The sequence below is a fragment of the Pyrus communis genome, chromosome 15, assembly GCF_041283825.1.
Source record: "Pyrus communis isolate YQ-2024b chromosome 15, ASM4128382v1, whole genome shotgun sequence".
In the NCBI taxonomy this organism is placed as follows: Eukaryota; Viridiplantae; Streptophyta; class Magnoliopsida; order Rosales; family Rosaceae; genus Pyrus; species Pyrus communis.
In genome coordinates this window covers 19,626,465-19,651,455 of record NC_142579.1, presented here as the reverse complement: position 1 = coordinate 19,651,455, position 24,991 = coordinate 19,626,465, and the positions used below count along the sequence as shown (strand labels likewise).

Here is a 24,991-nt window from a genome sequence, read left to right as displayed (position 1 = left end):
TAATGCTGTTCCTTTACCCTTCTCGGTCATAGTAATGTAGTGGTCGCTACAAGGTTCACATGTTTTAACTTTGTCAAAGTACTTTGAAAAAGTGGTTTGTGGTATCCAGAAAGCTGATGTTGCGTGTGAGGATTGTGGACAAATTTTATCCAATGAAATCCGGCTTCTCGAAGTTCAGGGAGCAGTGCCTCTTCGATTTCTGAGCAGGCAATCTTGTTGGGGATATGGTTCTCAAGATTCGGAGAGCGGTGCCTCTTCGATTTCTTGGCAAGCAATCTTGTTAGGAGTGTTTTCTCAGATGTGAAGAAAGGTTGGGCATTTTTGCAAGTCTGCTTTGCCACGGAGCACAGAGGTTGACACACATAAGGATTTTCCAATAATCAAGCGGTGGTGCTGTTCCTTTATCCTTGTGGGTAATAGTAGGGTAACTGGGTCTTCAACATTTACCTGTTTGTCAAAGTTCTTTGACAAAGTTGTCCTTGGTATCCAAGGAACTGATGTTGCATGTGAAGACTGCTAATAAACTTTAACCCAGGAAATCCGCTTCTCGAAATTTGGAGAGTGGTGCCTCTTCGATTTTTGAACAAGCAGCCCTATTGAAGATCTGACTCTTTCTTTTATAGGAGCACCAATTAAGTTCAAGGAGTCCGTTCTGAAAGTTATTGCTTGTAGGAATTTTTCCCTTATTTTCGTACTTCTGAGACTTACTGTACTTCATTTTTTTCTTCATCTTTTCTGAGAATGTCTGGCCTGTCCGACCGTCATTTAGACTTGAATGTTGTAGAAGAGGTAGCCATGTCTCCTCAAGATAACATATAGCGCCCATCCTTCTTATCTCCTACTGGTCCTCTTACTATTAGGGACTCTGTGATGAAGAATGATATGACCGCTGCGGTGGTGGCCAAGAATCTTCTTACTCCCAAAGACAACAGACTACTTTCCAAACGATCCGATGAGTTGGCTGTTAAGGATTCTCTGGCTTTCAGTGTTCAATGTGCAGGTTCTGTGTCTAATATAGTCCAACGCCTATTTGCTCGAACCCGCCAAGTTGAATCGTTGGCGGCTGAAGTGATAAGTCTGAAACAGGAGATCAGAGGGCTTAAGCACGAGAATAGACAGTTGAACATGCTCGTACATAGCTATTCTACAACCATGAAGAGAAAGCTTGACCAGTTACAGGAATCCGAGGGTCAGATTTTAAATGATCATCAAAGGTTTGTGAGTTTGTTCGAAAGGCATTTATTGCCTTTGTCCTCTAGGGCTGTACCACATACTGAAGCTCCAAATGATCAACCTATGGTGCTTCCTCTTTCTGGGGTTCTGCCCAGTACTGAGGCTCCAAATAATCACCCTTCAGTGCCTCCTATTTCTGGGGCTTTGCCGAGTGTTGAGACTTCTGATGAGTAGCCTTTGTGAAGGCGCCCTCCTGTTTGTTTGTTTTGATTCATGTGTATGCACGTATTTGTAATTTATCGAAGATATTAATAAATAAGTTTTACTTTATTCAACGTGTTGTGTTAAATACACTAAGGTATCCTTCACTAAATTCTTTGAATTTTTTATTTTGTTGAAGTTTGCATGTTGAAACTTCGTGGGTGGACCCTGTAGGTTGAAGTAGTGCTCCCTTAATTTCTTGAGTGAGGAAAACTTCTCGGTTGGGGACTTGAAAAATCCAAGGCACTGAGTAGTCGTGAAATTTCTGAGTACCAAGGTGTAGTGGTATATGGTAGGAGTCCTCCAAGTCTCCGGTCGAGGGAGGTGTCTTGCTAGTAGGCAAATTTTCAAACAAAACTTCACCATTTTCCTTTCTAAGTGGTTGCCCAAAACTCCTCCTTCATATATATTTGGTATGAAAGTTGTTAGGCCCAAAGAAAGGGAGGCCTAGGCTCATTTCTTTCTTTTTTTTCATTTTTTTTTTTTTTTTTTTTTTTTTTTGTTTTTTTGGGGTGAAGTTTTGGTGTTGAAGCTTTTGTAGGTGAAGTTTTGGTGTTAAAGCTTTGTAGTTGGGTGTTGAAGCTTTCGTGTTGAAGCTTTGTAGTTGAGAGTTGAACCTTTGTAGGTGAAGTTTTTGGTGTTGAAGTTTTTGTGTTGAAGCTTTGGTGTTGAAGCTTTGTAGTTGAGAGTTAAACCTTTGTAGGTGAAACTTTGGTGTTGAAGCTTTTGTGTTGAAGTTTTTGTGTTGAAGCTTTGTAGTTGAAGCTTTTGTGTTGAAGCTTTGTAGTTGGGAGTTGAACCTTTGTAGGTGAATGAAGCTTTGTAGGTGAAGCTTTTGTATTGAAGCTTTGTAGATGAAGCTCTTGTGTTGAAACTTTGTAGGTGAAGCTTTTGTGTTGAAGATTTGTAGTTGAGAGTTAAACCTTTGTAGGTGAAACTTTTGTATTGAAGCTTTGTTGGGCACCATAAATTGATTTTGCTTCACACTATCTTGATCAAGAGTGTGTGAAGCTTTTGAGAGTTGTAGTTACCCTCCATTTGTTGAAGTTGTTGAATTTCCCAATTTCTTTTTCTTTTTCTGTTTTTTTTTTTTTTTTTTTGGGGAAAAATTAGAAATTTGAAAATGTGGGAGTGACAACATATACAAATTTTGTGGAAGAGAGACAACATATACAAATTTTGCTTCCACACTGTTGAGCAAGAGATTGTGATGCAAGCCACACCTTGTAGTAGTCAAAGGTTTGGATGAACCATATAAATTGAATTTGCTTCGAACAGTCTTGATCAAGAGTGTGTGAAGCTTTCTACGAGTTGTAGTGTTTGCATTGTTACAGAGGAGAAATGTCTGAAGCATATGTAAGAGGGCTGAAGAGCTTGATCTTCGTATACCATGCACTGAAGCCGTTGTTGGCTTGCAATAAGACTTTGTTAGTGACTATAACTCTTGTTAGGCATAAGTGCTCCCCTAGTTAAGTTGTAAAGCTTGAGGGTTTTTTATTATTTTGAATGCTAAGAGTTTACATGTACAAGTTGTACCACTCGTCTTCTGGTTGGTGGAATGAATGGTGAGTTGCTTTCATCACTTGGTTAGTGGTACGAATATGAGTTCCTTTATCACCTTTCATCACATTTCATCACTTGGTTGGTGGCACGAAGATGAGTTCCTTCTTCACTTGGTTGGTGGCATAAGTGCTAGGTTGCCAAGTGATATTAAAGTACAGGTTGTACATTTTATCACCTGGTTAGTGGCATGAAGGAGAGTACAGGTTGTACATTTCATCACCTCGTTGGTGGCATGAAGATGAGTTCTTTCTTCACATTTCATCACTTGGTTGGTGAGAATAAGGGCAAGGTGTCGAGGCACATTGTAGCAAGTGTCGAATGACACAAAGTATGTTGAACCCTTTCGAAGCACAGTTGGCTTATGTATAGATGTGTTGGAATGTATGATGTTTATGTATGAATGTGTTGTGGCTATGCATGAAGGGATCCCTTGTTTGGATATAAGTCATGTTGACATATACTTAGACTTTATTTCATGTTGTAAACATTCGTGTTGAAGCTTCAAACTTGAGCGTTTCAGTGATAGAGATGTAAGGGAGTTAGGACCAAGTTGTTTAAATCACCTCTTTATTGAATTGATGCCAAATGGCCTTCATTACATAGGATGCCGAATGGCCGTAGCTCAACACTTGTACAATGTGAGTCTACTTGTAATAGTACTTCAAGTGATCAGCGTTTCATGGATGGCCAAGGGTCTTGCCATCGGAGCTCCTGAGCTTGTAAGAACCAGGGCGACTGATGCCAATAACTTCAAACGGTCCATCCTAATTTGGGCTAAGCATGTCTTCACTCGAGACTCTGTCGCAGAGTAGTCTTTTCTTCAATACCCAGTCCCCCACTTTGAAAGAGTGAGGTTTGACTCTTGAGTCATAGTAGTTGGAGATGCGCTGCTTGTAGGCAACATTCCTCAAGTAAGCCTGGCTTCTGTATTCCTTGACTAGATCCAAGTTGAGGGTGAGTTATTTGTCATTTTCACTTTGCATGTAGTTCTGGACTTAAAACGTTGCTTGCTCAAGCTCAACTGGGACAACAACCTCTGTACCAAAGGCAGGGGAGAATGAAGTTTCTCCTGTTGAAGTCCGATATGAAGTGCGATATGACCAAAGAACTTGGGGTACAAATTCTGGCCAACAACCTTTAGCCTTGTCCAAGCTAGTTTTCAAAGTACGCTTGATTATTTTGTTGATGGCCTCAACTTGTCCGTTAGACTGTGGGGAGGCAAAACATAAGTTGATATTGAACTTAGAACAGAACATCCTGAACTTCTTGTTGTCGAACTGTCGCCCATTTTCCGTGACTATTGCATTAGGAATGCCAAATCTGCAAAGGATGGTCTTCCATACGAAGTCTTCTATTTTTGCCTTAGTAATGGTTGCCAAGGGTTCTACTTTGGCCCACTTTGTGAAGTAGTCAACTACAACGATTGCATAGCAGACCTTGCCCTTTCCTACAGGTATTGGGCCGATCAAATCAAGTCCCTATTGGGCCAAGGGCCAAGGGCTGATCATAGGAGTAAGAGGCTCGTGAGAGGAGTGATGAATAGTTACGTAGCGTTGACACTTATCACATGAGCGGGATATTCTGATGGCATCTTGGTGGAGTGTTGGCCAGTAATATCCTTGGCAAAAAGCCTTGTGTGCTAGGGATCGAGATCCAGCATGATCTCCGTAGACTCCTTCAAGTATTTCTCGAAGGACAATTTCCGCTTCCGCAGGTGTGAGGCACCGTAAGTATGGTAGGTTAAGACCTCGCTTGTAGAGTTGGTCATTAATGATCAGGTAGCGGGTAAACTTGTATCAAATCTGTTTAGCTTGGACTTTATCATTTAGGAGAGTGCCATGAACAAGGAATTTATAAATTGGAGTGATCCAGTTATCCCCCTGTTTCAAGTTACACACTTCTGTGACCATGGTGCTTGGTGTTGCCAATAATTCGACATGAATTTTTCTCCCAATCTTGTCTTCCACTGCTGAGGCGAGGCAAGCCAAAGTGTCTGCATGATTGTTTGCCGCTCAAGGGACTTGGGTGATCTGGTAGTGGAAGTGCCTGAGCAAAAGCTGCGTTTGCGTAAGATACGCTGCCATGGAGTTATCCTTAGCGTCAAAGTTGTTTGTGACCTGGTTAACCACCAATTGGGAGTCACTGAAGATATTAATTTGTTTACTCTCAAGTATTTGGCCAAACGTAAGCCTACTAAAAGGGCCTCATACTCGGCTTCATTGTTTGGCGCCTTGAATTTGAAGCGAAGAACATACTCCATTGCCACTTTGTCGAGGGTAGTCAGGACTAGTCCTGCTCCACAACCTTTTCGGTTGGATGAGCCATCAACATATAGAGTCCATACTGGGAGTGTTGGTTCTACCTTCCGGGTTTCCAGGGGTGATGAAGCCGCTGCCTCAGGTGTAGGAGAAATGTCAACGGGATAAGTGAATTCCACAATGAAATCTGTAACTGCTTGGCCATTTTCAGCTAGCTTTGGGTGGTAGAAAATGTCAAACTCTCCCAATGCTATGGCCCATTTGATCAGTCACCCCGAATTGTCAGGACTCTGAAGTATTTGTCAAAAGGGGTGATTGGTAAGCACGATGATGGAGTGTGCTTGGAAGTAGGGGCGAAGTTTCGGAGCAGACATGACTAATGCTAGAGCTAATTTCTCAATGTTGGAGTATCGTGTCTCCGCATCTTGTAGAACCTTGCTAGCGTAGTAGACAGGTCGTTCGATACTACCATCCCTACGAATGAGGACGGAACTAACTGCTGAAGCTGAGACAGATAGATAGACAATTAGGGTGTCGCCAACCTCAAGTTTGGAAAGCAGAGGGGCTTTACTCATGTACTCCTTGAGGTTCTTAAATGCTTCGGCACATTCATCGGTCCACGTGATGTACGTCTTACTTCCCTTAAGTGCTTTGAAAAAATGAGCGCATTTGTCTGTGGCCTTAGAGATGAACCTGGTCAAGGCTGCCACCTTGCCAGTAAGGCTCTGCATGTTTTTAAAGGTTACTGGTTCTTTCATGTCTATGATTGCTTTGATCTTCTCGGGGTTAGCTTCAATGCCTCGTTGGCTAATCATGAAGCCCAAGAATTTTCCAGAGCCCACACTGAAAGCGCATTTGTTGGGGTTCAACCTCATTCGATATTTTTTCAGGATGGAAAAAGTTTCAGACAAGTTGGCAATGTGTTGGTCAGCATGTTTGCTTTTGACTAACATATCATCAACATAAACTTCCATGCTTTTCCCAATCTGTTCAGCGAACATTGAATTGACTAATCTTTGATAAGTCACCCCTGCATTCTTTAGGCCGAATGGCATGACTTTATAGCAATATAGTCCTCTGTCAGTGGTGAAGGCCGTGTGTTCTTGGTCCGAAGGGTTCATGAGGATTTGATTGTACCCTGAGTAAGCATCCATGAAGCTCAAGAGTTCACACCCTACTGTAGAGTCTACAAGTCTATTAATGAGAGGAAGGGGAAAGCTATCATTCGGGCATCCTTTGTTTAAGTCGGTGTAGTTGACACATATTCTCCACAAGATCTTTTGAAGCAAGAGACTTTCCTTGGTCGGATTTTTCTTAACAAGGACCACATTTGCTACCCACGTTGGATAATTGACTTCACGGATGAAGCCTATGCTTTTGAGTTTTTCAACTTCTGCCTTCATTGCTTCATATCGTTCAGCATCATAAGATCTTTGCTTCTGTCTCACTGGCTTGGTCTTGGGATCAATACTCAAGCGATGACAAATGATATCGGGAGAGATGTCTGGCATGTCCTCGTATGACCAGGCGAAGACTTCAGTGTTCTCTTGCAAAAAAGAGATCAATGCCAACCGAATGGGTGGTGACAAAGTGTTGCCAATGAGCAGATTGTGCTTTTGAGATAGAGACCTTCTCCAACTCTTCAGCAGATTGTGCTTGCTGGGTGAAAGAGTCATCTCGAGGATCATCGGGTTGATTGTTACCACCGTGAATATTCAAGTTGGCTTTGTCCGAGCTAGTCTTGATAACTTGGTCATGTATAGAAAGTGTTTCTTTGGGTACATGCAAGTGTTGTTGCTTGACTGAAGTGTTGTAACATGATCGTGCACTAAGTTGATCTCCTTTGATGTAACCATTGCCTTGAGATCATTAATACATGTGTGCCCAAAGATGACATTGTATGTCGTTGGGCAGTCAACCACCAAGAAGTTAGTGGTGATGGTGGCTGTGTACGGGCCTGTACCGATGATGAAGGGTAAATGTACATTCCCTAAAGGTTGCACGACATCACCAGAGAAACTTATCAGAGGAGAAACCGAGTGATCGAGCAAGTGTTCAGCTACATTAAGTGTTTTGAAAGCTTCAGCAAACTTGATATTAACCGACGCCCCCGTGTCTACCAGGATTCGTCGTACATCAAAGTTGGCTATGTAAACAACCACAACCAGTGGGTCGTTGTGAGGATAGATGATACCTCTTTCTTCCTCAGGGTAGAAATATATTGGATCCCAATTTGGCTTTTGATACTTGCCTGCCCTGATGTCTTCCACGTGAAACACTTGGTGGCTAGGCTTCAACGTTCATTCATTGTTTTTCATGGCCCTGTTGGAAGATTCAGATATGGGTGTGCCACTGCTTATGGAATATATACATTCACTTGGCGTTGGTTACGGTTATCCCTTGGAGGGTGAAGGAGGAACTGGTCAATTTTTCCCTCACGTGCCAAAGCTTCAATATGATCACGGAGGGTAATGCATTTCTCGTCGTCATGGCCATTAAACTCGTGGTAACCACAAAACATGCTTGTGTTCTTCGTGGACTTGAAATCTGGCTCCCTCGACCTTGGCTTTGGTATCAAGTGAGCTATACTGGGGTAAATGGTCGTGCATGTGTGATGCGTGATTTATACGCACACAAATTAACCCTCTTTTCGTCAAATTGTAGTATATGTATAAGTAGGGATCGTTCTGGACCGAGGATTAGGAGGGACTGTTAATCACTTGGATTTGACTCAAAAACGTAAAATAACAATATGAAACACTATACTAGACTCAAAGAATGCAAAACTAAACTTTAAAACATTAAAACAAACCAAAAGACTCAAACATCACCCAAAACACTCAAAACTGCCTTAAAATCACTTTCTGGGCAGTTTTGAGCACTTTGGTGAATTTGGACGAAATTGGGAAATAAAATGAATCAAAACACTCATAAACACAAACTAAATTGATTTCTAACTCAATTGGACATTAAAGTAAAGGGGGATTTAGATTTATACGAAAATTGAAATAACAAAACAAGTTAATAAACTAAATAGATTGTAAAACGAATTTGATGGAATGGAATGAATGGATGATAGAATGGCTAAGGGATTCATCTCCATACATGTTATACTTGCATAATAAAATGATTTCCAATTGCATTTCAATAAACCATGAAACTCAACACCCCGGGTTAACCGTGATGCACTAATTAACCTTCAAATCTTCCTAACGTTATTGAATTGGATGGGTTAGCGCATACAACAATTCAAAACATTCCCCACAAGTCCTCAACATGAATGCATAGAAGAGATACAAGCAAGAATCATTACGCTCTATGAAAATTATAAGTGTTGACGAGGCATTCGTTACTATGGATTGCATGAAACTTATGCCAAGAATTCGTTTAACGCGATTGTTTATAAGCAACCTCCACTACTTGTGAATATAAGTTCATAACGATTAGGTGAAACTCACTTATATTCTAGCGTCATATTCATGCATGAAAATTAAGTGTGCACTCTCAATGAACATACATAAATAAGTTATCAATCAAACAGTTAAACGAATTGAATCCACAACTTATGAAACGCAATTAGAAGTATTCAAATCAAAATGCAAGCATAAACATATATTCGAATCACCCCCTAACCAAGGGGGGTTTAGTTCCTCATGGTACAAAACAAAGAGAATCAAAGAAACACCTAAACATTCCAACAACTCAAACTTGAATTGTATGAACGTTTAGGCCCTCTTATCTTCCATTCCTCATTCGTACAAACAAAGAGTATTGACATTAAACCTTGAAATCAAAGAAACACCTAAACATTCCAACAACTCAAACTTGAATTGTATGAACGTTTAGGCACTATTCTCTTCCTCTTCGTTGTAGCACAAGGTCTAGGGATAGTTTGATGGTGTGAATGGTTTGGGGAGTGGTGGAAATGGAAGGATGGTGTTTGGATTGTAAGGGAGAGCACGGCAAGGGTGGTTTGATGTCTACATTCTGAAATGGAAAAGTGTATGGAATGGGTGAATTTCTGGCACAAAGGCCTTATTTCTGTGGTGAATGGATGTTAATGAGAATGAATGCAATGGATGCTTATTTATAGGTGAAATGGGGGGAACATGACAGCTAGGTTATGATGATGAATGCATGTGCAAAGTTGGTTGAATGATTATGAGTGCATGTGGCTGAAATAGCATGTGGAATGGCTGGAAATGCAAGGAGAATGCATGTGCACGGTTTTGGGAGAGAATGGGAGTGCAAGTGGCTGAAATGTTAGAGGAACAAGTGCATGTGGCTGCATTGTGGTGCAATGATGGAGGAACAATCTGAAAATGCAAGGTATGGCTGGAATGATTGTGTTTGTTTGAATGTGCATGTGATTAAATTGAAGGATGCAAAGTAAATAAATAATGAATGCATGTGTTGAATTATGAAGATGCATGTGCAATGAAGTGGAATGACAATCTGAAATGGGATAGGTACCCACGGCAATGATGATTTCTGGTGGTGTTTGGGTGTATGTTTGAATGGTGCATGTGGGTGAAGGTGTGGCTGCATGTTTGAATGATTAAAGGGACATGTGGGGGTGGAAATGATGAATGAAATGCATGTGAATGACAGCTAGATATGTTGATGAATGCATGTGACTTGTTTGTGGTGAGTGAAATTGCAATCTGAAATGGGAGAGCATGTGGATTAAAGGGGGAATGGTGGCTGCAAAGTGAATGAATAATGAAATGGGAAAGCATGTGCAAGGTTTTGGTGTGAATGATTGAATGTGCATGTGGCTGCAATGGATTAGGAATCCTTCAATTTCGTCCATCCTCTTGGCTCCAAGCATATGATATCCATTCCAATCTCTAATTTGCTCCAAAAGGCTCCAAAAGGCATCCTTTTGCATACTTTGCCCTTAGAACCTACAAACACACGAAAATAGCTTAAAGTACTAAAATAACTAAAGAAACATAACGTAAATGCACGAGAACAAGCCATTTAAGTCGCATGAATATGCTCCTATCAAATACCCCCACACTTATCTTTTGCTAGTCCTCGAGCAAAACAAAACAAAAGAAACCAAAAACAAAACGACACTAAACAAGAAAAACTCAACCTAAACCTTCCAACAATCGTTTCAGGGATTTCCAATGCACATGACAAGTTAAAAATCATTAGTCCCATAGATTTTTGTCATCTTCACACTTAAGTACATTCTTACTCATAGTCACCACATATTATTTCACAATTAAGCATTTAAAACCATGTTTTGAATGTAGTAACATGCCTTAGAGAATTTCCTCAATTCCTTACTAGAATGCACTCTATTTTCACACAGATTTTCTGACTACACACCCTACACTAGTTATATGTGAGAGATTGATGTAAACATAAAAGACTAGTATCTCACATATGTTATAACAAAGAAAGCATTTTCTGGAGTTAATAAGCATGTTTAGATATGATCTCAAGAATGGAATGCTCCTACTTAGATGCGAGAACCAGTGACACCATAGCTCAAATCAATTCCAAACTCCACATTATTGAACACATAACGATCAAGATAGAAGTCAAAGGTTGTAACGGGGCTTGGGGAGTTGGCTAACAATGAAAGGATAGGGAAAACAAACGTTCTTTAAGCAATAGTGAGCAAAGTATTGAATTAGGCACTTAGAATTCCCTTTAGAACGCAGAAGTCAACTTTGAACACCCAAGGGGAAGTCACACAAAACTTAGGGCCATATTCAAACTTTTTGGGCCCTTTCTTCAACAATCACACTTGTGAGTCCATTCTCACTTATTTTCACTCTTTTTCTTTCTTTTCTTCTTCTTTTTCTCACATTTTTTTTTTTCTTTTTCCCGTGCCTCCTTTAAGACTTAGGCACATACATACACACAAAAATCCCTTCCCCCACACTTATTTTCTGCAACATATTAATCAAAAGGAATTCATTTAAGTCATGCTCACTATACTTCAAGAACAAGGGTATAGGAAAGTCCTACTCTAGGTTAGGTAAGGGGTGATGTGGTTAGCAAAGAAAATAGGCTAAACGAGGCTCAACGGGGTTAAAACTAATATATACGAAATATGGGAAGTAAGGCTATTTGGCTATGGTGGCAACAACTTCATCTTGATATATATTATGCAATTCAATGTCATGCTTTGAATGAAACGGATATAAGTTCTAGCATTTAGTTCTATCATGATACAATTGCATTCTAAGTAGCAACCAAGCAAGGAATAATGAGATCATGCAACAACTTTAGAAAACAAAGAAGCACAGAAAATAACTCTCCAAATAAAGTAATGGCTCGAGTCTCACAGGGATGTAGCGTTTGTTTGAGTTCCTTCCTTCAAGCATGTTACAAAAACGAATTTTTTCTTTTATGATTGCATGTGAAGTCATACATTATAACCATAACCAAGCATATACCAAGAGTAAATCAAACTTTTCTCTATATTTATAACTCTTTTTAACAGTCATGCAATTACAAACCAAATCCTTATCATTATGTTGGAAGGTACCCTAAGACACAAACACACAAAAACGACTCAAAACACTCTTTTTAGGCTTTTCAAAACAATTTTTTTTTCAAATTTTTATGGTATTTTCGGAGTTATAAAAACAAAACATACTAAAACACTCTAAAACAACTTAAAAACACCTTAAAACAGTAAGGAACAACATTTGAAGTTATGGGTGATAAAATCTCACGAATTTGTATCAACAACATTAGTTACCCCCCCACACTTAAATCAAACATTGTCCTCAATGTTTTAAGCTTAAAATCACACCAAACAAAAGTAAACATAAAAACAGCAACTAAACATACTAAACATGGCAGAATGTAAATAACAAAGAGAAGAGTTTAGAGACGCAAATCTGGTTGTGGAATGTAAATTCCATCTTCTCCTTGTTGATTGCATTGAGGCTTGATGTTGTTGATTCCACAGGGGTTCCTCCCATCGTTGATTTTCCTTTGTGCTACTCTTGAAATGGGCAGCAGGATTCTTTTGGTCTCCCCCGAAGGTCTGAGCTTACTCCTTTGGTCTGTTTCTTTGTTCAATCTTTCCAATTCGTATTGAAAAGGGTTGGAGGATAACTCAGCCTATGTTTGTCTCCACATGCTTCAATGTATCATTTTCACTTGCCTTGCTTGCTCCCCTTGCAGAAGTGGTCCCTTCTCCGGAAGTGTGTCAACCGTTGAAAATGACTACTCGAGAGCAACGCTAGGTAAGCAATCAGGAATGGATTCCAGGCAGTCGGTTCCAGAACAGAAGACTGACTCCAAGTGCCTCTGATTGCTTTCGTTTACTTTGCCATGCAAGTAATAACAAGGATAAAGGAAAGGACAGGGAAAGAGCATGATATGAGATACTTTTGTAGACCTTGATGATATGAGATACCTTTGCTTTTGAAGAAACGGCGAATGAAGCAGCACATGTATTTGTTGTGGTTGTCTCCACATGCTTCGATCGACCGTTTCCTTCTGCGTTATTTGTACTCCAGGTTTCTGGTATCTTCTTTGGGGGAGAAAAAATTGAGTATTTCAAAAGGCGTTGCTGGGAGAGCGCCCTCAGAGGTGCGGAAGAGTTGGACATTTTCTTCAGGTTTCCCTTGCCATAAAAGACGAAGGTCGACATATATAGAGATAATATCAAGTGGTGGTACTGTTCTTTTACCCTTGTCGACAAACGTCTCTTCAATTTTTGAGCAAACGGCTCTTCGATTTCTGAACGGACGCCCCTTCGATTTCTGCACAGGCGCCCCTTCGCTTTCTGAACGACACGTGGTAGTGCGGATGCGGCTTTGACAAAGTCGCACGAGTTTTCTGAAAAGCAGAGAAAGCGTCGCCGAAATTTACGCTTGTCGGCAAAAGCGTAGCTGCGATGATGACCTCCACGTGAACTTTTGACAAAGTTGAACGCGTTTTCTGAAAAGCAGAGAAAGCGTCGCCGAACTTCCGCCGGAAATTCCGACGTTTTGAATCGGTGGACGCGTCGCTTTGGCTTCTTATAGAGGTATCGATCATCACCGACAAACACACTCTGAAGATTTCCCATTCTTGAACATCGTCTTCGGCCCTTTGAAATTTTAACTCCATCCATCCCTTCTCTTTTGAACACTTTTGAAAAAAAAAATGGCAAACCCATCGAACCTTAGCTTAGAATTGAGTCTCAGCAGTGATACGGGCGCGCCGCGTCAAGGTAACGTATGGCGCCCTTCTTTCTTATCTTCTAACGGTCCTCTTACAGGTGAAGACTCTGTGATGCAGGACGCCACAACAGCTACAATAGTAGCTAGGAACCTCCTCACTCCAAAAGATAGTAGGCTGCTGTCAGGACGGTCCGATGAGTTGGCCGTTCAAGAGTCCCTCGCACTTAGTGTTCAGTGTGCGAGTTCTGTGTCCAACATGGGCCAACGCCTGCTTGCCCGCTCCCGTCAGGTGGAATCATTGATGGCAGAGGTGGAAAGTCTCAAGCAGGAGATCAAACTGCTTAAGCACGAGAATAGAAGTTTGCACGTGCTTGCCAACAACTATTCGACGGGTATGAAGAGGAAGCTTGATGAGCTGCAAGAATCCAATGGTCGGATGCAAAGTGACCGTCAAAGTGACCGTCAAAGGCTTGCGGCTTACTTTCAGAGGCATATTTTTCCTGGCTCGTCCAGCGTTTGGCCAAGTATTGAGGCCTGGAATGCTCTAGCTCCGACGCCTCCTGCTCCGATGCTTTCCGCTCCGATGCCTCCCGCTTCTATGCCTCCCGCATCTATGCCTTCCGCTTCTAGAGTTTTGCCCAGTAGTGGGGCTTCAAGCAAACAACCTCTGTGAAGGCTCCATCTTTCTCCATGTTTAGTATCTCTTTTTTTTTTTTTTTTTTTTTTATTTTTATGAACAAGCTTTGTTTTATTCAGTGCATTGGGTTGCCTCCCAAGAAGCGCTTTCTTTTACGTCTTGCAGCCGGACGAAGAACCCAATCATTCCAGGTTATGTTCACGAATCGGATGAGAACTTCGAGTCATAAACAAGTACCTAAAACAAGAAACAAAACAAGATTAAGAATCTGGAATAAAATAAAAACAAACGAAAATAAAACAATCCAAGGGATTAGCAAATTTTCTAATCCCCGGCAATGGCGCCAAAATTTGATGCGTGATTTATACGCACACAAATTAACCCTCTTTTCGTCAAATTGTAGTATATGTATAAGTAGGGATCGTTCTGGACCGGGGATTAGGAGGGACTGTTAATCACTTGGATTTGACTCAAAAACGTAAAATAACAATATGAAACACTATACTAGACTCAAAGAATGCAAAACTAAACTTTAAAACATTAAAACAAACCAAAAGACTCAAACATCACCCAAAACACTCAAAACTGCCTTAAAATCACTTTCTGGGCAGTTTTGAGCACTTTGGTGAATTTGGACGAAATTGGGAAATAAAATGAATCAAAACACTCATAAACACAAACTAAATTGATTTCTAACTCAATTGGACATTAAAGTAAAGGGGGATTTAGATTTATACGAAAATTGAAATAACAAAACAAGTTAATAAACTAAATAGATTGTAAAACGAATTTGATGGAATGGAATGAATGGATGATAGAATGGCTAAGGGATTCATCTCCATACATGTTATACTTGCATAATAAAATGATTTCCAATTGCATTTCAATAAACCATGAAACTCAACACCCCGGGTTAACCGTGATGCACTAATTAACCTTCAAATCTTCCTAACGTTATTGAATTGGATGGGTTAGCGCATACAACAATTCAAAACATTCCCCACAAGTCCTCAACATGAATGCATAGAAGAGATACAAGCAAGAATCATTACGCTCTATGAAAATTATAAGTGTTGACGAGGCATTCGTTACTATGGATTGCATGAAACTTATGCCAAGAATTCGTTTAACGCGATTGTTTATAAGCAACCTCCACTACTTGTGAATATAAGTTCATAACGATTAGGTGAAACTCACTTATATTCTAGCGTCATATTCATGCATGAAAATTAAGTGTGCACTCTCAATGAACATACATAAATAAGTTATCAATCAAACAGTTAAACGAATTGAATCCACAACTTATGAAACGCAATTAGAAGTATTCAAATCAAAATGCAAGCATAAACATATATTCGAATCACCCCCTAACCAAGGGGGGTTTAGTTCCTCATGGTACAAAACAAAGAGAATCAAAGAAACACCTAAACATTCCAACAACTCAAACTTGAATTGTATGAACGTTTAGGCCCTCTTATCTTCCATTCCTCATTCGTACAAACAAAGAGTATTGACATTAAACCTTGAAATCAAAGAAACACCTAAACATTCCAACAACTCAAACTTGAATTGTATGAACGTTTAGGCACTATTCTCTTCCTCTTCGTTGTAGCACAAGGTCTAGGGATAGTTTGATGGTGTGAATGGTTTGGGGAGTGGTGGAAATGGAAGGATGGTGTTTGGATTGTAAGGGAGAGCACGGCAAGGGTGGTTTGATGTCTACATTCTGAAATGGAAGAGTGTATGGAATGGGTGAATTTCTGGCACAAAGGCCTTATTTCTGTGGTGAATGGATGTTAATGAGAATGAATGCAATGGATGCTTATTTATAGGTGAAATGGGGGGAACATGACAGCTAGGTTATGATGATGAATGCATGTGCAAAGTTGGTTGAATGATTATGAGTGCATGTGGCTGAAATAGCATGTGGAATGGCTGGAAATGCAAGGAGAATGCATGTGCACGGTTTTGGGAGAGAATGGGAGTGCAAGTGGCTGAAATGTTAGAGGAACAAGTGCATGTGGCTGCATTGTGGTGCAATGATGGAGGAACAATCTGAAAATGCAAGGTATGGCTGGAATGATTGTGTTTGTTTGAATGTGCATGTGATTAAATTGAAGGATGCAAAGTAAATAAATAATGAATGCATGTGTTGAATTATGAAGATGCATGTGCAATGAAGTGGAATGACAATCTGAAATGGGATAGGTACCCACGGCAATGATGATTTCTGGTGGTGTTTGGGTGTATGTTTGAATGGTGCATGTGGGTGAAGGTGTGGCTGCATGTTTGAATGATTAAAGGGACATGTGGGGGTGGAAATGATGAATGAAATGCATGTGAATGACAGCTAGATATGTTGATGAATGCATGTGACTTGTTTGTGGTGAGTGAAATTGCAATCTGAAATGGGAGAGCATGTGGATTAAAGGGGGAATGGTGGCTGCAAAGTGAATGAATAATGAAATGGGAAAGCATGTGCAAGGTTTTGGTGTGAATGATTGAATGTGCATGTGGCTGCAATGGATTAGGAATCCTTCAATTTCGTCCATCCTCTTGGCTTCAAGCATATGATATCCATTCCAATATCTAATTTGCTCCAAAAGGCTCCAAAAGGCATCCTTTTGCATACTTTGCCCTTAGAACCTACAAACACACGAAAATAGCTTAAAGTACTAAAATAACTAAAGAAACATAACGTAAATGCACGAGAACAAGCCATTTAAGTCGCATGAATATGCTCCTATCAATGTGGCGTTCAAATGTGTGTATGTCTCATACCTCGGGGTAGGACCATTCTTGACAAGTGTTTAGCCCACTGCATTGACTGCCTGGGGGCCGGTATTATCGTGGTGATACCTTTGGTTATTGGGATAGTGCCCCTTACTATTTTTATTAAAATGAGACTGGTGAGGATGGAAGTCTTTCCTCTTGCCCTAAGAATGATACGCCTATTGACTTGGCGAGGTATTAGGTAGGGCAAGGGGAAGCGTCGCTGCTGTTTGGAAGGTTGAGGTCTTCTCATTCGGTTGGATTTGGCTTCCACTCCCCATTTGCTAATAAAGGATGGCTGTAGGGAGTTTCCCTTGATATGTCCTTGCCTCGGCGGAGGCATGGTTATAAGCATGTGCCATTACCTCAGAGTAAGTCTTACAAGTGTTAGCATTGATTATGTACTTGAAGAAACAGTCGCGTAGGCCTGCCGTGAAGGCTTTAAGAACGGTCTTGTCATCTGCCTTAGCGCAGCGAATACTCATGGCTGAAGCAGCCGGCATACTTTCGTAGTGACTCATTCGGCTTCTGGCGAATAGTGTATAAGTCATCTGCGGAATGCAAGCGATCTGTCTGAAAGATGTGTTGAGAGACAAATAGTTTCCTCAGTTCCTCAAATGAGTCTACTGTCTCAAGTAGAAGATGGCAATACCAATTCAGAGCTCCGCCAGAAAGGGTAGAAGGGAATAGAAGACATCGTTCTTCGTCAGTGTGCATCCGATATGCCATGGTGGACTCAAAGAGGTTAAGGTGTTCAATCGGGTCCTACATTCCAGTGTAGAGTTGTAAGCCAAACTTCTGCTTTGTCTTTGCTTGGAGGGGGTGTTGAGGATCCTCCTTGTAAGAGGGCCAGGCCGAGGTTAGTTCTAGTCAGGTATTTCGGCCTGACGTTCGACCTTTAACTTGTTTACTTCCTCAAGGAGTTGTAGGACAAGGGGGTCCTGAATGAAGTCAGGTACTACTGGATCCTTCTTCCGTAAGTCTTCATCTCCTCTTGGAAGTAGGAAAGCTTAGTCAAGGGCATGAGATTTTTCTTTAGACTCACCGTACTGACTTCCAGGGCGAGCCTGTCGAAACGCCTCCGAGTCCTCCGTACCTTCATATTCCTCTAGGACATGTCGCTCATTCCCTAGATTGGCAATTAGCTTGGGGCATGGGAGAGGACCGAACCTTTCAAAAACCTTTAGATCATTGACCTTCGAGCTTATGTGGATGGGGTTCTCTCGACGTTGCCTCAAGAAGTCCCGACAGTCGCGATAAACGGCTTTTGATCATTCTACTCCTTCTGCAAAAAGGTGCCTTCCTTCACTTCTCTTGCTTCGGGTCGAAGGAACTGGGTCAAGAGATATGTCATGTTGATCAACACCTTGATGAGTAACTCGTTCCCCATTAGGGATATCCATATTGAAGGCAGGTGATCCCCCGTGTTGAGGGGCACCCAGGTGGTGGTTGACTTCCCCGGGGGTGATGAGTTCGTGTGTTTGAGTATGCCTAGCTTCATGGAGCATTTTGAAGAGCTTCTCATACTGTTCCTGGAGGATCTGATTCTTTATCGTTATCTTGTTATTCTGAGCTTCTAGCTCATCGACTTTAGCCTGAAGAGCAAACCTCTTTCGTTCCTTCTTTCGTTACTTTGCACTAAGTGCGAAGGGGTTGTCGTTCTGCGTGCTGTGGCTCCCTTCACTCCCCATGTTGGAGAGGGGTGCCTGGTAAAAAGAAAGTGTACGAATGGTGGAAACCAGCTTGACAAAGCTGGAGAGAGTAGGAATAAGTGCGATTCCCATAAACGACGCCAAATGTTGATGCACAAAATCAGCGAGGACTTTGGTAAAACAGAAAGTGTCAAGTTTGTGACCTTCGCTAGGTTGCTCTGGTCATTAGTGTGGATAAGTATGTAAATGAATAGACATAGGGAAGCAAACAACATAAGATGTACGTGGTTCACCCAGATTGGCTACGTCCACGCAGTAGAGGAGTTCTCATTAGTTGTGAAGGGTTTACACAAATACATAGGTTCAAGCTCTCTTTTAGTGAGTTCTAGTGAATGGTTTAGTACAAATGACATTAGGGGTTATTGTGGGAGAATGATCCCCTTTTATAGAAAATAGTTTCTAGTTTTGTTCTGACATTGATACGTGCTGTGTTGTGATTGGCCTCTGATATCGACACGTGTCACGCTATGATTGGCCTCTGATACCGACATGTGTCATGTTGTGATTGGCCTCCTAGTTGGAGGAAAAGTCTTATGGGTCCTTGACGGTATGTTGTTGACCGGTGCTTAGTAGTTTCGAGATTGGTCAAGTATGGTACAAACAGAACTATTTGAATTAGTTCATGTAACTTTTCAGGAACTTACATGTAAATCTCCGTATTAATAGCCCTATAGAGAAACACTAACCATATTACATAATCCTGCAATCAACCATAGGGCATTCGAGAGAAACCTTGCGATCTAAGGCATGCATTGTGCTTCATTTTCCTCTCGTAATACAACAGGGTTACTTTAGGCAGTGTAGGAACGAAATTTCCAAAGCACACTTTGATAAGAATTTTAACCTGGATTATAATTTCAGTTGTCCAATCAATTTTACATTGTCACTAATCAACATAACACAGTTCGATATCGTCACTTTTCATTTAAGTCGGTAGCTACCGTATAAGTGAAAACATCGTCAATGATAATCTCATTCCAATTCCATTCCAAACTAGTATACTGGACCAAGAACTTCAAGTCTCGAGAGTAATTCAGATTAATCTGATGAGATGGAAATGATTGAGACAGCGATTGAGTATGGATTCATGTTGTGTCATGATCTTCCTCTTTTGGAGAAGTGAATCTTATGAACTGAGTGATCTGTCATGCTTTTGGCCAAGACAAATTGATTGGCCATCCTTCGGTGTATCGAACTATCCAACAAGGACGTCCAAGCTGTTCTCTAAGGGTAGCATACCCTTCCGAGATGCTAACTCAACGTCCGTTAAGTACGTCTATCCTTGTTGGCATGTTTGCAGCTGATATATGATCTCGCCACTTTAGCTAGATCAGAGGATTACGTCTGGAGAACATTCTAAAAGCTAGAATACATTGCATTTGCTTACCACACTTATGTGGTACAGGGATCAAGATGAGATACAGTGGGCAATGTCCATGTAAATTCGCTTCGTTTTACAGGAACATTGATGTTCTTATCTCCCCCTAACGGCAGGAAGACTGTTTCATTGAAGTAACAATCCGCAAAATGAGCAGTAAAGAGATTGCTTGCAAGGGCTTTAAGAGAGCTAGTGAGAAGGAGAATCATAATCGACAAAGATTCACATTCTTCTTGGAAGACCCATATTGGTATGTTGTGGCAGCGGAACTTGGCACATGGAATGCACACTCAAAAGGCGTAAGTATAAAATGTCACGTTTGTACCCAGTAACCAACTGTAAAGTCGAGAATAGGTTGGGTGGGAATGGGCCTTAAGACGGACCGACATAATTGCGTACAAGATTGCATAGCCCTAGGCAGAAACTGAAAACTTGGTGCGTTCGCCAAGTTCTGAGCAATCATTTAAATTGCACTTTATGATCACTCTGCGAGGTTGTTTTAGGGTGAACATGGGAATTCAATGTCCAATTATAAAACCAAAAAAAAAAAAATGCAATACTTATCGAAAACTTTCAATATAAACTCTTCGGCATTATCCAGTCTTCCAGGCTTTATGGGATAAGTAGGATGGTGAATCCTTAAAATTTGCCAAAAGGTTTAGCGACAATGTGTGTAGACAAACATGTAACCAGTTTTTCGATGCATCAACCAAAATCATAAGTATTTATATGGTTTGTATTTTGGTTGGATTAGTTCATGATTATTTCCTTGGATCCACTATGAAATAGGGTCACTTCGTACCTTTGTGAGGGATAATTTTGAAAATCAAATTTCCCAAATAAGCGGGCTTGGCAAAGTGTGCTTGTAAACACAAGATCCTTACTTCGAATAGGGAGATGCGTTGTGGCATCATTGTTCGACCTAAGTGTCCCAAAAGGCCGTGCCAAAAACAAGTAACTGCTCGAATCACCTGGCTCTAGGCCAGCCACATGTGGCGCATCCCAGATGGGAGGTAGCCTATTAGCCCCAAAATATAGCTTCGGGCTTTGTATTTTGGAGGTGGTGCAAAGGTATTCCACTATTTTTCTTCAGTGGTTTCATTCATGATCGTTGTTCTCTCAAATGGTAATTTTGTACCTTAATACAACAAGGAGTGTGCCAATGCTCTTAATTAGGTTACATAGATTTGAAGTCATTTCTAGAGATGTGATTTAGGTGTAAAGTTAGTATGTGTAGTATTGCATTCATCCAGACAACTAACTTTCCCACATTCGTACCTAATCACGTGTTTAATTGAATTCAGTCATATGTATAAGAAACATGATTTAATTACCTCATATTCAATGACAATATTGATAACATTATCCATAGCTAAAACAAACACCAAACTTGAATCTGGGAACATAAATTGTTCACAAAGTAAACCAGATGAATAAGGGGGTTCGGCCAACATGGCCATTCATGTCAAAATTTTGCTCTTTTAACAATGTTGGATGGAGCAAAATTAGTCTCATATATTGACTATGAGAATGGTACTCCTCAACGAAATTGCTAGGGGCACAAACAGGTGCATAACCAATGATCTGTTCTATCAAGACAGAAGTAGATTTTGCAAGGTTGAGGTTTGGGAATACTATCACTGTTCTTGAAGTTTTAGGTCTTAGGTGCCAAAGATCATGCCTCGGGCATGATGCCATACCTTGGCGGGCCCTGATTCTACCATATGTTGTAAAAACAAACTCGAAATTGGATTGTGAGAAAGACAAACCCAAACCTGGGTATGTCTATTTGGTAGGCCTCTACTCAAACAGAGCATACATTTTGGGGGCCTTCGCAGAAACTGGGTATCACCATTCGGTAAACTTCAACCGAATTGAGCCTAAACCATTTTCTCACATTTGTGGTAGTAATCAGATCTGAAAATTTGGAAATTCAATCAGATTTATAGACTTCAGAATCATACTCATTCATAGATGCAATCATGGTGTGCTTCAGGCAATATCTTTCATAATTAGACGGTCCGTATGAGTAAGCTAAGAAGTCATGGAATCCTCGATAGGGAGGGATTTCCATTTGTTATGCTTCGAGCATAAGTTTTTGAATGAAGATCATAGTGGAGGCTTATGTAGCTCTTCCATTCTAATGTTGGCTTCAATGGTTTCTTAGCTTTTTAATAGTCAAGTAGAGATTCATGTCTTGTACCCACATAATGTAGTTTCTACTAGAAACATCCAAATCAGTGAAATCGAACTTATGATGGTTCGACAATCCACTGAATGAAGGGAACAAGATTGTGATTGGTGTTATAGGAAATAAAACATCCATAAGCATCAAAGTTAGAACATTTGGGTTCTGAGACATGCTTTACATGAAACACGTTGGGTTTTCATGGGTGTATTGTTTTATGAAAACTTCGAGTTTGAAAGGCACTAAATTCAAAACTACAGGTTCGAGTTTAGTTATGAACTTTTGATTCATACAAAGGAAGTTCCTGCAAGAACACTTAATAACAATTTATAAAAAAAATCTTTCTATGGTAGTTCATATATTCTCCAATCTTGCTTCAGGAACTCAAGGGTGAGCGCTTCAGGACTACAAAAAGATGCCAATGGTTCAAAGAAGAAAAATAAATTATTGAATCGTTAATGTCCAAAATTGATCTGTAGGCCACTAATTTTGGATTTCTTGTCAAATTAATGGACTACTAGTTACTTTAAATTAATTTAATAGATTGGGACCATACGGGGTCAATCGTGGAAACAAAATAATGGCATGCAGGTCATATTAGCTTCGGTTGGCGATGGGCTAGGTGACAAGTGTATTATAGGTTAATTAGCATTGACTAAAATGTCCCAAAAATTAAATGGGTATGGTTATGAAGTGGGAATGCTAAAAATTGGCATTGGGTAAAAAAATCAACGCAACCCAACTTGATTGGGCTAGCTGTAATACACGAGCAGGGCCCTGCAACACGGTTGCAGGCCTTTAGGGGCCATGGAGAGGCTGCAGGCCTTTGGACTGTGGGTTGGGATAAGCTCAACAGCTCAAAGTTATTGGAATTGGGCCAAAAACAGGCAAGAAGAAGTAAGCTTAGCTTTAGCTGGCTTGGGTTAGGGCACGACAAAGCCCAGCGTGAGCTGGCATTGGGTTTTGGGTCGGGGTGAGGCGAGCCTAGCAACACAAGCCGGCGGGCAGAGACACCGGGACAAGCCCAACAAGCAGCTGGCTTACTGCAGACAGGCCAAGATGCACGGGGACAAGCCCAGCAGCACAAGGGTTGTTGGTTTGGGCTAGGGGCACGAGGGCAAGGCCCAACATGTAGAGCGTGCTCAAGTTGGGCTAGGGCTACAAACCCAACTGAAAACCTTCCCAGGCCATAGGCTTAGTTAGTCTCACACGCAGCAAGCCCAAAGGGCTACTGCCTTAGTCCAAGCGTCAAATGATGTCATCCTGGTGGTTGCTCAACGCAGTTGGGCTGCAGGCCAGCCAGCATGGCTCGGCTTGGTGCTAACAGCAAGGCTTAGAGTAGCGGCTCATGTCGCAAAAAAACCCACTTTTTAATTATTTTTTTTGGCATTAGGGTTTGAAAAACCCTAATTGCTTTTTTTATTTTATTTTATTATTTGACTCACAAAATCCAAATAGCAAAAATTGCTAAATGCATGAAACATGTATGTGTGTGTGTGTGTGTGTGTGTGTGTGTGTGTGTAGTAAATGTAAATGTAGGGGGTTCATGCATCACAGAGAATGTTTTCATGCGTCATGATCATTTCAAATATCTTCCTTTATTTTAAGCGTACTTGATTAGCAGAAAACAACAAAAGCCTTTGAATTTTTAGAAGAGCCTCCTCCAAGATCCTTCAATTCCTTAGCTTCTAGTAAGAGTGTGCTGATAATGTGCTGTAGGCCTAATTTACTGAATCATTATAAAGGACAAATAGAGGGGATACGGCAACAGTAGGGAGAAAGAGAGAGATGTGTAATTGTGAGGTGTGTGCTATCTCACTTCATTGTGCCTTTATTTATAGTAGTAGGGAAGGTAAATTCATTATCCCAAAAGGATTACAACACTAATAGAATAATATGTGGTCTAAGAGATATGATAAAATCCTATTAGGACATCCTAGATATGATAAGATTTACACAATCACATTCATAACTTAATAGAAGTGCAACACGTACTAGTTTATCACGAAACCAAATTTGAACCAAGACCCGAATTCGAAACGATTGCGTTTCAAAAAGTTAAAACAAACAAAAGCCCTGGGGCTTTCAGGCTTTAACAATTTTAATATGTTTTTTTTATTAAAGTTTATTAACTAAAAGTATTTGACTCTGGTACCAAATATAAGAAAATTAAAGCCTCAAGAAGATCTTAGTCAAGCTAATAAACCATAAAGAACCAGATCGATAAACAAACAAAAAGTATAGAAAAAAACTAACCTGCAGCAGTCGAAAAATATGAAGCCATTAACAAACAAAATAGTAAACCTTCTCTTCTCTATCAAAACCAAAAGTACTCAAATCAACAATAGGTCTTAGTTCAAATTTGAGTGTGCGTTTTGTGAGAGTGGATGTCGCTATTTATACACAATCAGTCCATGCAATTCTCATAATAGAATCCTCACTCAGTACTAAAAAGTTACCTTATTGTATACTAGTGTTAAAATCAATTTACACTACCACTTAGAACTACAGTCTACTGGTATTCATCTTCACTTGTAAGTGAGAGATCTTAGGTTTGATTCTTGCCAAAGGCGAATTTGGACCACATTATTGCTAGCACATTGTGAGATTAACGTCACACTTCCTCCTTAGTAGATAATATCGTTTGTATAAAAAAAAAAAAAAAAAAAAAAAAATCAATTTACATATTGCCATTCAATCATTCACAAATAAGGATTAAGTATATCTCTTTGCATTATGGCTATACCAATGTGAAACAAATAGCCAGGCTCAAGACTTGTACTTATGATCATATTCCAACATAATTATCTCTCATGCTTGTCGTATCATAATAATCTAAGTTTTTTAATAGTAAAGAAGAAAACTCAAACAAGAAACAATCGCACCAAATGCTTTTTTTTTTTTT

The 24,991-nt window shown here is 40.4% G+C and overlaps 1 pseudogene; it reads left to right on the top strand.

Annotated features, from left to right (window-relative positions):
- The first annotated feature begins 741 nt into the window (after positions 1-741).
- LOC148690645 (uncharacterized) lies at positions 742-1,416 on the top strand (annotated as a pseudogene).
- The last annotated feature ends 23,575 nt before the right edge of the window (positions 1,417-24,991 follow it).